Source organism: Triticum dicoccoides, chromosome 2A (assembly GCF_002162155.2).
Source record: "Triticum dicoccoides isolate Atlit2015 ecotype Zavitan chromosome 2A, WEW_v2.0, whole genome shotgun sequence".
In the NCBI taxonomy this organism is placed as follows: domain Eukaryota; kingdom Viridiplantae; phylum Streptophyta; class Magnoliopsida; order Poales; family Poaceae; genus Triticum; species Triticum dicoccoides.
Genome location: NC_041382.1, coordinates 296,302,387 through 296,315,009, shown reverse-complemented (window position 1 = coordinate 296,315,009; position 12,623 = coordinate 296,302,387). Strand labels below are relative to the sequence as shown.

General features: G+C 47.6%; 1 long non-coding RNA gene across 2 annotated transcripts; it reads left to right on the top strand.

Annotated features, from left to right (window-relative positions):
- The first annotated feature begins 5,821 nt into the window (after positions 1–5,821).
- LOC119354422 lies at positions 5,822–8,079 on the top strand. 2 transcript variants are annotated; one of them, XR_005170913.1, is made up of 2 exons: positions 5,822–7,008; positions 7,566–8,079. It is a non-coding gene; the product is annotated as an uncharacterized LOC119354422 (long non-coding RNA). The 2 variants fall into 2 exon arrangements; XR_005170912.1 differs by having other exon boundaries at positions 7,561–8,079.
- Positions 8,080–12,623: the final 4,544 nt, after the last annotated feature.

The following is a 12,623-nucleotide window of genomic DNA, read 5'->3' as shown; positions in this document are numbered from 1 at the left end:
CGGATCTGCTGTGGATCCTGTTCCGCGACTGAGAAACAGCGGAATTCTGGTCTCCTGCTGCCTAGAGTAACGCTCTGATCTACAACAGGCCTCTGCCAGCCTCCGACTGGGAAGGCTGAATCGACTCTGCTATGCGAGCTGCAGCTGCTAAATTCTGAATCGGAGTTCGATATACCTGCGGGGGCGGGAAGAGCTGACGTCGACTGGATTCGGGAACCCGTTGTTGTGCACGCTCGTCGAGTGCTTGCTGGAGGTTCTCCAGTCGAGTGCGCTCGGCCAAGTTTGCCAGGCGCGCGTCTTCCAAGGCGCAAGCCTCGGGGGTTTCTCCAACGATAGGAGTGTGCAGTGCATCCATGTTCCGGCGGTGAAGTTCTTCTCTCTGCAGTGACGTGAGAGGTTCGGGAAGATACTCCTCATGGGGACGCGACGGGTCGCCTCCGCCCGCGCCTCCGCCTGCGCCTCCGTCGGTGCAAGGAAAACCGGGGGGACTGGGCGGTCCATCGACCATCAGAACCTCCACCGCTGGATCGCTACTGTCGCACTCGGATGCGGTCTCTGCGGAGCCAGTCGACAGGTCGAACGGGCCGTAGAGGGATTCATCGGGCTCGATTGCCACGACTTGAGGGGTGGCCGACTGACGTGCCACCGCGTGTCTCACCTACCGCTGAAGTCTCGACCGACCGGAGCGCTTGCGCCGGCGGGAAACAGGGAGGGAGGTCAACACAGGAGTCGACCGGTAGGGGGTCGACGATTGTCGCAGGAGAACACCGCGGATGCACGCGCTAAAGTGCATTGCCCCGCGGACAGGGAGTGCGTCCACATCGAGCGGAGCCTCCTGAAGCCAAGCGGAGTCGTCGGCGATGAACGTGAGCGCGCCGAGACGGATCTCGCGGCCCTCCACCAAAACTCCGCCGAAAACCATGATGATTCGGGTCGGAAAAGATCGCAACTCCTCCAACAAAACGCTAAAACACCTGCCCCAAGGTGGGGGCCAACTGTCGTGGTTCTAAGTCTGACAGTAGTGTAGGGGGGTAAGTATGGAGAGGCAAGGTCTTAGCTATGGAGAAATTGTAGGCACGCAAGGTTTACGAGTTCAGGCCCTTCTCGGAGGAAGTAATAGCCCTACGTCTCGGAGCCCGGAGGCGGTCGACTGGATTATGCGTGTATGGATTACAGGGGTGCGAACCCTTCTCCCTGAGGAGGGGGGTGGCTTATATAGAGTTCGCCAGACCCCTCCCGCCCTCAGTTACAAAGGGTTTAAATACATTAATGTCGGGCGTTACTGATAACGCCCCTAATAAAGTGCTATGATGACCATAAAAGCTACTTAATAACCGACCGTTAGCATGCAGAATGCCCTTAGGTCTCCTGACCGTCGAGTGGTTGCTTCTTGGTCGAGTGATTGCTTCTTGGTCGAGTATCTTCGAGTCCGTTGAGTGGAACACCTCCAAGTCGATTGAAAGGTGATTTCTTCTGGAGATGTCCTTGGGTAGGTCAGTTTGGACAGGTCCATGACCCTACCCTAGGTACATAGCTTCATCAGGATGCACACCCACTTAGTTTCTTTTTGAGCTTTCATATACTTATAGCTCTAATGCATTCGTTGCATGGCAATCCCTACTCACTCACATTGATATCTATTGATGGGCATCTCCATAGCCCGTTGATACGCCTAGTTGATGTGAGACTATCTTCCCCTTTTTGTCTTCTCCACAACCACCACTCTATTCCACCTATAGTGTTATATCCGTGGCTCACGCTCATGTATTACGTGAAGATTGAAAAAGTTTTGAGAATGTCAAAAGTATGAAACAATTGCTTGGCCTGTCATCGGGGTTGTGCATGATTTAAATATTTTGTGTGGTGAATATAGAGCATAGCCAGACTATATGATTTTGTAGGGACAACTTTCTTTAGCCATGTTATTTTGAGAAGACATAATTGTTTTGTTAGTATGCTTGAAGTATTATTATTTTCTATGTCAATATGAACTTTTGTCTTGAATCTTTCAGATCTGAATATTCATACCACAATTAAGAAGAATTACATTAGAATTATGCCAAGTAGCACTCCGCATCAAAAATTCTTTTTTATCATTTACCTACTCGGGGATGAGCAGGAATTAAGCTTGGGGATGCTTGATACGTCTCCAACGTATCTATAATTTTTGATTGCTCCATGCTATATTATCTACTGTTTTAGACATTATTGGGCTTTATTATTCACTTTTATATTATTTTTGGGACTAACCTATTAACCGGAGGCCCAGCCCAGAATTGCTGTTTTTTGCCTGTTTTAGGGTTTCGAAGAAAAGGAATATCAATCGGAGTCCAAACGGAATGAAACCTTCGGGAACGTTATTTTCTCACCGAATACAACTCAGGAGACTTGGACCCTACGTCAAGCTAGCTAACAGGAGGCCACGAGGTAGGGGGCGCGCCTGCCCCCCCCCCCCCCACCAGGCGTGCCCTCCACCCTCGTGGGCCCCCTGTTGCTCCACCGACGTACTTCTTCCTCCTATATATACCCATGTACCCCCAACAATCAGATACGGAGCGAAAACCCTAATTCCACCGCCGTAACTTTCTGTATCCACGAGATCCCATCTTGGGGCCTGTTTCGGAGCTTCGTTGGAGGGGGCATCGATCACGGAGGGCTTCTACATCAACACCATAGCCTCTCTGATGAAGTGCGAGTAGTTTACTTCAGACCTACGGGTCCATAGTTAGTAGCTAGATGGCTTCTTCTCCCTTTTTGGATCTCAATACAATGTTCTCCCCCTCTCTTGTGGAGATCTATTCGATGTAATCTTCTTTTTGCGGTGTGTTTGCTGAGACCGATGAATTGTGGGTTTATGATCAAGTCTATCTATGAATAATATTAGAATCTTCTCTGAATTCTTTTATGTATGATTCGTTATCTTTGCAAGTCTCTTCGAATTATCAGTTTAGTTTGGCCTACTAGATTAATCTTTCTTGCAATGGGAGAAGTGCTTAGCTTTGGGTTCAATCTTGCGGTGTCCTTTCCCGGTGACAGTAAGGGCAGCAAGGCACGTATTGTATTGTTGCCATCGAGGATAACAAGATGGGGTTTTCTTCATATTGCATGAGTCTATCCCTCTACATCATGTCATCTTGCTTAAGGCGTTACTCTGTTTTTACTTAATACTCTAGATGCATGCTGGATAGCGGTCGATGAGTGGAGTAATAGTAGTAGATGCAGGCAGGAGTCGGTCTACTTGTCTCAGACGTGATGCCTATATACATGATCATACCAATATATTCTCATAACTATGCTCAATTCTGTCAATTGCTCAACAGTAATTTGTTCACCCACCGTAGAATACTTATGCTCTCGAGAGAAGCCACTAGTGAAACCTATGGCCCCCAGGTCTATCTTTATCATATCAATCTCCTACTACTTAGTTATTTACTTTGCAATTTATTTTGCCTTTATTTTACTTTGCATCTTTATCATAAAAATACCAAAAATATTATCTTATCATATCTATCAGATCTCACTGTCGCAAGTGGCCCTATAGGGATTGACAACCCCTATTTGCTTTGGTTGCGAGGATTTATTTGTTTTGTGCAGGTACAAGGGACTTGCATGTAGCCTCCTACTGGATTGATACCTTGGTTCTCAAAAACTGAGGGAAATACTTACGCTACTTTGCTGCATCATCCCTTCCTCTTCGGGGAAAACCAACGTAGTGCTAAAAGAGGTAGCACGCAACACCTAGCCTTGCAAGAAACCGTCGACCTGCACATCCATGTCTACGAGGAAATCGTCTACATAGGCCACTACAAGGCCAGCGAGGACAAAAAGACGTTGGCCTTCTTCCAGCGGCTAGAATCTTTGGACGCCATTGTTCAGAAGCACGTCGACCCGGCCACGAAAGCCACTGCTACTTAGCCGCCGTTCGGTGGGCCGGCACCTTGAGTCGAGGAGGTGGATGTCGTCAACGGATGCGTCTTTCTTCTCGCCTCCTGTAACCAGCACTGTATCGCCTCATGGCCTTAATGTTTTATTAGTGTATGGTATTTTTATTCCAGTCGTAACATTTTCACTGTGAGGTGGGGCCGCAGTTGAGCAAACCGACCATCGGCAAATCCCCACCCCGCCCACCGCGCGTCGGCTAAGTTAGAATTTAGAAGAGAGAAACGAGGGAGAAGAGCTAGCTGTAGCACGGACGCTGTTGTCAGATGGGAGTCGTGTTGATAGAATAGGAGTACTGAGTACATGTACCTCTTTTTTTAGGGAAAAACTAGTCGTACGTCTAGTAGCACTAGGGGTGTGTGCGACCTATACCTGTCATCACTTTAGGTCTCCTTTTCAAACCGCAGCTACGCTTCATAGTAGTACATATTTGTTCATGCATTTATCCTTCTATATGCACTCCAAGGCTATTTCCACGTGCTTCCTTTTGCTGACACATGGGACACAGAGCATCTGTGTCATAGTGCATGCATGACTCGGAGCATATGCAACCATGCCGGCATACTTTACATTTCATACCTCATGAATTACTACAAGCAAACCGGATTATTTTCATAGAAACCGGAGCATGTTCATTAAATTTTGGACATAACACATTAATAAAAAAACGACCAGACCTAAACCAGTCTAAGGTCCTCTTTAATTCACAGGATACTGAAAACATAGGAATGGGGAAAGTATGATGGCGATGAACCGAGACCAGGAGGAAGAGGGGTAGTACTATACATGCTACAGACTGGAATGTAGCATGTTGTTTTTTATGTCCATATCACCACATTATTTTCTATGGACTATTGCCTGCTGGTTCACTGGTCTGCCGTGGTTCGCACTCGTCTAACGTGAGTAGTAGTACTAGTATATACACTATATATACCCCATGATTCTTTGCTCCTTATTACGTACTTCGCCGACATGTGGGAGTGCCAGCATCCGGGTCGACATGTCATGCACCAGATTAGAGTGGGGAACGGAAGGGGGCATCACCCCGGTCGTAGCGCAGTAATTCATGACTATAGTGAGTAGTCATATCAGAAGACCCCGTCTTTCCAGAAGTAACGCGTCGTCAAATCGCACAGCCCTACCTTTCCAGCAGTAAGTTCAATCCGCTACTCCCTCACCCCTCCTCGGCTCTCTGTCAAACCGCCTACGCAAAAACTACCGCGCGTACAGCCCGGGCAAAGCCCCGCCCTCAACTTTTAACTACTCATAGTACTGTATAATTTTGTATCGATGAATTGCACCATGGAGTAGAAAACCAAAAGAAAAAATGTGGTACTACATGTAAGCAAATACAATTCAAGCTCGAGCTAGCGATCCGGAATGTAAACTGTGCATGTGTTTATACATATAGGTTACTTCAAAGTACTGAGTCCATTGATGCAATGTGGTCAAAATGTACCGTCGATATCTCAAAGCCAAAGTAGTTTGAGCTTGTTTGTTCTATATAAATACTAGTACTATATGTTTATTCACCCGTGAGGTTGTTCAATGAATGGAGAGCCAGGGAGTAGTAGTAAGTAGGAGTCATACAGTTAGTCATGTTAAATACAAATTTTTTTTAATGCTAAATACATAAATTAAAACGCTTATTATGGAGAGAAAAAGATAATCACTATATATATAGGGTGGGTTTATTATAATAACACCCCTTAAGACCTTATTAACACCGAACTTATTCTGCTAACACCCTTCGCACTGCGAAAACTACTAGGAAAACGACTGCCCACCCTTAACCGAACTTCATCTACCAGAAAAAAGTCCCCACCTGGCCGCCTTCTTCCTCGGTTCCTCTCACTCCCCACGACCTTCTGCCGCCCCACCCCCACCACCACCACCTTCCTCCCGCCCCACCCCCGACCTCCACTGCCTTCTGCCGCCGGGGCCGCCAAGCGCCGTGCCGCCGTCCGACCCAGCCACCTCCAACACCTGGCGCAACCAGCGCCGCCGCTCAACCACCAGCATCCGCGCGTGCCGCCGTCCACACCAACCTGCGCGCCGCCGCCGCTCTGTTCATCACCACCCAAGGCGACCTGGCTACCTCCAACCGTCGCCGCCCTGCCGAATCCGGTGAGATCCGGCCGCTCGGGTGACCCGGCTACCTCCAACCGCCGCTGCCCTGCCGGATCCGGCGAGATCTGGCCGCCCCGCCATGGCTCGCCCCCTACCCCGACGACCTCCTACTACGTAAGTGCGCCATGGCTCGGCCACGACCTCCCTGCTACGCCGCTGTGGTCGGCCCCGACCCCCATGGATCGGCTGCCCCCGCACCTTTCTCCTACTGATAGGCGGCGGACACCCCTCCCTCCCCTCCCCAGCCTCCCTGCTGCTGGATCCAGTGCGTGCTGTTGTGCGCTCCTCCATCTAGTGCAGTGCCCGCGCTGCTGGCGTGCAGTGCTGACGGATCTGGCATGCAGTGCAGTGCGCCCCCAACACTTGGTCACGCGTTCTGCTGTTCGTTTCTCGCAGGCGTGCAGCTCGTCCCCCGCGCGGCGTGCAGCTCTACTCTGCCTCGATGGAACTGCGCCTCCACCTAGTGGTTGTTCAGTTTTGTTTCCACATCATGGCCACAAGTGCAGGTTCTCTCGGTTGCAGCTCGGTTGGGTCGTCGCTGAAGTATGGAGGCACTTGAGAAGTTTAGAACCATTAGCAACCATAGAATCTTCAGTTTTGCAGTAAAGTCTGTAGTGTAGTGCAGTTAACTACTGGGGAACAACACCGGCAAGGCGTGCAAAAAAATAGGACGACAGGCAGCGACGTAGCCGTGCAGCTCGCTGGTCATGGTGCGCGATTCTGGCTGTGCCGACAAGCAGTACATGGCCACGCCTGCGTCCTAGTGGTGTAGTCCAGTGTCCGCGGAACATACAGCTCGCTAGCTCATTGCACGCGGTTCCGGCGGCGCGGGAAAGCAGTACAAGGCCGCGCGCGTGTCTGAGTGGTGCAGCTCGGTGCTCTTGTCCGTGCAGTTTGCTGTTGTATTCGACAACAATGGCAACAAAAGCTTGGTCCCCGGTGAGCTCCTTGGACATCTCCCTGTTTTGTTTCTTGCCTGAGTTATCATCTTCAGTTTTTTCAGATTTGATGCTCACATACTCTGTTAACGCCATCCATCATTTTTATGCCTATGTTTTCTGCGGCTAGACTAGGAACATATGGAACCGATTGCGTCTGGCTGATAGAAAAGAGGTAAAATACAAGGAGTTCTTCAGACTGGGTAGTGTTGTCACCTCAGAAGGGGATGGGAGTTCAGACTAAACATGAACACGATAGGTAGTTGCTCAGTTTCGGATATTGGATTCAGTTACAGCCACATCAACGATTCAAATAAATTCTCACAAAAGATGTGGAACCCAAGCCTGTATAAAGGTTACGTGCATGCATTGCTAGGCTGCTAGCCCCTTGGACTTGTGAAGCATGGGCCAACTTGTTCGTGGCTAAACTACACTCTTTTGTTTTGTTTAGACTAAGCACACTCTTACATAATCTGTATTATCAGCCCCACGTCAAGCGCACACACTCTTTTGTTTTCTTTTACTGATATTTTGTTTGTGCAATTCTTGGAAGGGAAGGCATCAAACAGGGGCGTTCGACGGCGACCTGCTCCCGGCCGACTGCAAGGACAAAGGCCGTGTGGCCTCGCGGGTGCAGTTCGCTCCACTTCTCGATGGGGTTCGCTAGCCCCGGTGCTGCAGTGCGCCTCGAGGTTTTCTTCTCCTTGGGTGCGTGAAGGTTTGTCCGTCGTGCGGGCGTGAACATGCAGTTCACCGGGGACCTACAGAAGAAAGAAAATCATTTTATTTATTTTCACTTTTTTCTTGAATGTGCGAGAAAAAATGTAGAGGTATGTAAAATTGGTACAGTCCGTTGGTGCACTCCTTGCGGCTCACGTGGCTCGTGTTTGAAGTTTTTTGTTGTATTTTATTTTTTGACCTCTTTTCTAGAAAGAGTTTGTTGAAAGCATGATGCAGTTTTCACTGTTAAAAAACCTTGGTGGTTTTCTTTGTAAAAAATGGACCGTGTAGTCTAGATGACTTGAAAAAAAAGTCAGAAAATGATGAAAAAATGCATGCAGATAGTTTTTTATTTGAGGCGTGGTTCACATCTTCGGATGCAAACTGCACTCATTCTTGTGCGGCGTCGTGTGTTCAAAAAAAAGTGAATTGTGTCGACACTTGTAGTACACTTCGTCCTCCGTGCGGTTCACTACATTCGGCCAAGCAGTTGAGAAGAAACTATAACAAAAATATGCATCGGCACTTGCCGTGCACTTCGTCCTCGCGTGCCGTTCACTACACTCGGCCTGGCAGCTGAGATAAAATTATAAAAAGAAAAAATATTAGCAAAAAGTAATAAGAATGCAGTTTCATCTAGTCATGTTGTAGTGCGGATTTCAGTCTGAAGCAGTGCGGTTTTCTGTCGGATGAAGTTCACTCGTCGATTTGGATGTCGTGAAAAACAGAGTATCCGTATTTCAACAATTTTAAAACTGCTCTTAACTTAAAAGTAAGGAATTAGAGATAGTGTTCTACATGAAAAAGTTTCGCCTCGTCGATATCTTTTCAACGGCATATCATTTGAATCATTTCCACAACCGGTTTGTAAAAATTTCGCGAAAAACGGCCGCTGCCACTCGTCGTCCGCCGCACAATTTTCAAAAGTAACTTAAAACTGTAAGGAATCTTAAAACCATTTATACATATGAAAGTTGCGCCTTGTTCATAGCTTTCCAACGACATATTACACGTCTCGTTTTGACAAACAGTTCAAAAACTAGAGCAAAAACAGTACCGAAAATTGCAAAAATTTCAAAAATCAGAATTCTGCGATTTAGTAAATTTGAAACTGCTCTTGAACCGTAACGAATTAGAGAAAATAATAGATATGAAAAAGATGCTCCTCGACGATATCTTTCAAACGGCGTATCATTTGCCTTATTCCGATGAGCGGTTTGGAAAAAAATCACGAAAATACGCTCGCTGCCACTCGTCATGCGCCACACCATTTTTGAAACTGCTCTTAAACCGAGAGGAATCTCGAAAAATTTTCAACATGGCAAAGTTGCGCCTAATCAATAGCTTTTCAACGGTATATTATACGCCTCGTTTCGATAAACGGTTAAAAAATTAGAGCGAAAACAGTACCGGAAAAACAGTACCGGATAAACGATTAAAAAATTAGACCGGCTGTATATATATATATACACACACACACACACACACTGAGCGCTTGCTTTACTAGGGTTTCTCTCTTCATTGTATCATCCTCTGCAGATCTAAACAAGACAGCGGTAGCCACATTTTCTCTCTGCTCATCGCTGGTCACAGATCCGGTCGGATCCCTTCGGCCAGTGTGTGTAGACGACTAGGTGCATCGTTCACGCGGTCATCGGCGTCGAGGGAGGAAATCCACAACTGCCGGCGGGTCCAGATCCTCTGCCCATGCCGTTCTCTCCAACACATCGCCGGCTCGGGAGGTCCTCCGACCCTTCTTCCTCACTGTCGTATTGTGCGCAGATCCGACCTGCCGCCGCCGACATCCCGATGACCCTCAGGTATAAGTTCTTCAAAAGCGGCCTTACTCTACTGCCCCAGCTCCCCACGTGTCTGCATGTGCATATTTTTCTACTTCCATCAGCTCTTCTAAAGCCACCTAAATTTTTAATATTATTGCAGGTAAAGCTACTTCATGCAGTTGAATCTAGGACTTGGTTCAAACAACAAAGAAAGGGGGGAGTCGTAGCATGAATCTAGTACTTGATTCAAAGAGGAAATAACAGGGGGAAAGTAGTAGAGACTGGATACCCAACCGGTCTCTTGGTTGAAAAGGGAAATAAAGGGAAAAGGGTACAAACAAGATAATGAACAGATCTATTATTGGTTGAAAAATGGATAGAAAGTGGCGGCTGGTGGACAAGTCAACAGAGTATGTCCAGGATTAGATTTGCTACCCTCACAAGTAAAATGTCTCCAGGATTAGATTTGATGTCATCACATAGTAAAAGGTCTCCAGGATTAGATTTGCTGCCCTCACATAGTAAAAGGTCTTCAAGATTAGATTTGATGTCCTCACATAGTAAAAGGTCTCCAGGATTAGATTTGCTGCCCTCACAGAGCATGAACAAATTCGGCATCACCACTTTATGCCTCCTTGCAGGTACATTGTGCTGATGCGTCCACTGTCGCATGTCCTTATACCAACCTTTTGTTGTTGTTAATGTAAGGGCGCATGTAAAATGAAGCGATCACACTGTTACCTTAAGGACATGTCTAACTAGTGTTATTGTTAATCTAATGCCTCCAGTGATATGATGCAATTAAACTGTGTTATAAATGGTACTCCTGTTGTTTCCCCCAATATGATAAGTAAGTTGCTTCTTTACGCAGTTGAGTGCCCTACTGTCCCCACGGCCCCATGCCCTTAAACCAACTCTTTAGCTACTGATGATTTACTGTATCTGGTAAATAAGCAATGCCACCATTAAAGTAATCCCATATTTGACGAATGTCATTGTTGATCGTAATGCTTCCGGTAACATGAAGCATTGCTGATGTTTTAAAATTTCTACTATCCTTGCGTGCTTGCCATGAACATAATTAAGATGCTTCTTTTCATTAAGGGACCAAAGGATCGTCATTGTCTAGGTATGCGTGCGGAACGAGGTTCTCGTCTACCACCGTTGTAGGGCCATCAGAGGTTCTGGAGCATTCGTCCGTTTCATCGGCATCGCCGACTCCACCTTTGCTATGCTGGAGAGAAGGAAGAACACGACGATTCAGCCATCTGGTGCAACAAGCTTGTCGACATCCAAAAGCAATACAAGATAATTGGAAACGAGCAGGAGAAGGACTCCGTGGTTGACCTCGCCGAGACCATCATCGACCCCTGCTACGCTAAGATGAAAGAAGACAACGATAGCAAGGACCTGAACACGTGGGAGGTACCTCTGAATGTACCCTATATAACCTACGCGACCAAGCACGCATACGCATACTACGACATGTACAAGCGGATCTTGGACATGAGAGCATGTTTGCTTCCCGTAACTGACGAGTACACGGACAGCCGCAGCGTCATGATCAAGCGTGCCAGGAAGGTCTAGATGATGTACTTTATCTGTTTAAGCACCTTTTATCATCTGAGTGTTTCATGCATTAGCCTATGTGTCGTAATTATCTGTTTTGTCCGAAATATTTCGTCTAAGTACCCATTAACCTATTTTTAGTGGCTATTTACTTGTATGTAACTAGTTCACTGGGCTGCCGTGCTTTGAATCTCCTTCCTCCCAACATATTCCCCTTCTCAGGTGGACCCAGCAGGTCTTGTACATAGACATCTAGGACCAACCACCTATCCATTTGTATTTTTTTTGTTCAATCTTTCGTCCTCTTCCTATACAGCGGCTGGCGGTGCTGCCGCGCATGCCTCGGTGACCTATCAAAGCCTATGGTGTTGTCCAGGCCATCCCTCTACTCCCACACAATGTCTGGCGGCGGCGGCTCCACCGGCCCTCCCTACACCCGAACAAGTCAACAATTGTACTCCCCTCCGCCTGCGTCTTCCCCCGCTCCGGTTCGTTCGGTCCGAGGTCTCGACGTCGTCAACCGCCTTGGTGCTCTCGCCGCGGCGCCGCTGTCTTTGTTCCCAACATAGTCAGCAAAACAAGAGGAATCGGGAGACGACTGTTTGTCGAGAGGCTGACAGTCCCGGGCCCACTAGGTCCATGGCCTAGGTTTTGTTGTTTAACATGAGCAGCCCACGACATGTTTAACTTTTTTTGGATCCAGCAGGTATCAAGCGGCCTCTAGGCCTCCCAGCCTAGCTTGTCTATAACATCAGCAGCCCAAGTTATGTTTGTTTTTTCAAGACAACGCACAACTCACAATACAAAAAAATACACTTACGTGATGATATGTGTTTGTCACAGTAGGTCACATTTTTTGTCATGCATGTACATCCATGTCGATTTTATGACAGAATCAAGATAGTCATACATGTGTTGTCATAGAAGTGTTCCATGACATTACCAAAATTATCATCACGGAAGTGTCCACTTCCATGATGATAAATCACACATCATAGAAGTGCTTTCGTCAAGGGTGGCCGACACATGGCATCCACTGTAAAGGGTAGCCGTTAAGCTATTGGGTTCTAGTTTGGATCTGATAACCCGTTAACAGCCTGGACCAATGGGCATTTTCCACGTGTAAAATCATCATTGGCTGGAGGAAACACGTGTCGGCTCCTCGGTGGGCCAGATGTCGTCCGTCCATTGAAGGAGACATGCCTATGATACATCGACACGTGGCAGGGCCCAACAGAGGCCCATATAGGTTAAAAGGTCGGCCCAGTCGAAGGCCCATAGTACTTACTCACATAATAGTGGGCCAGCCCAATAACGGCCTGTTTAAACATGGCTCATTTACGGCCCAAAGCCAGATCTAGCCCGTTAATTGTTCGCCGAATATTTGAGTCCAATTACGGCCCAGTGACTTTCAGCCTGTTAGAGGCCCGATGTAGACATGGGCCCATTTCAGCCTGGTGTGTCTTTCGGCCTGGGAATGGCCCGTGCTGCCCATGGGCCATATATGGTCCGACGCGACATCCAGCCCACTAACTGCCCGCGATAA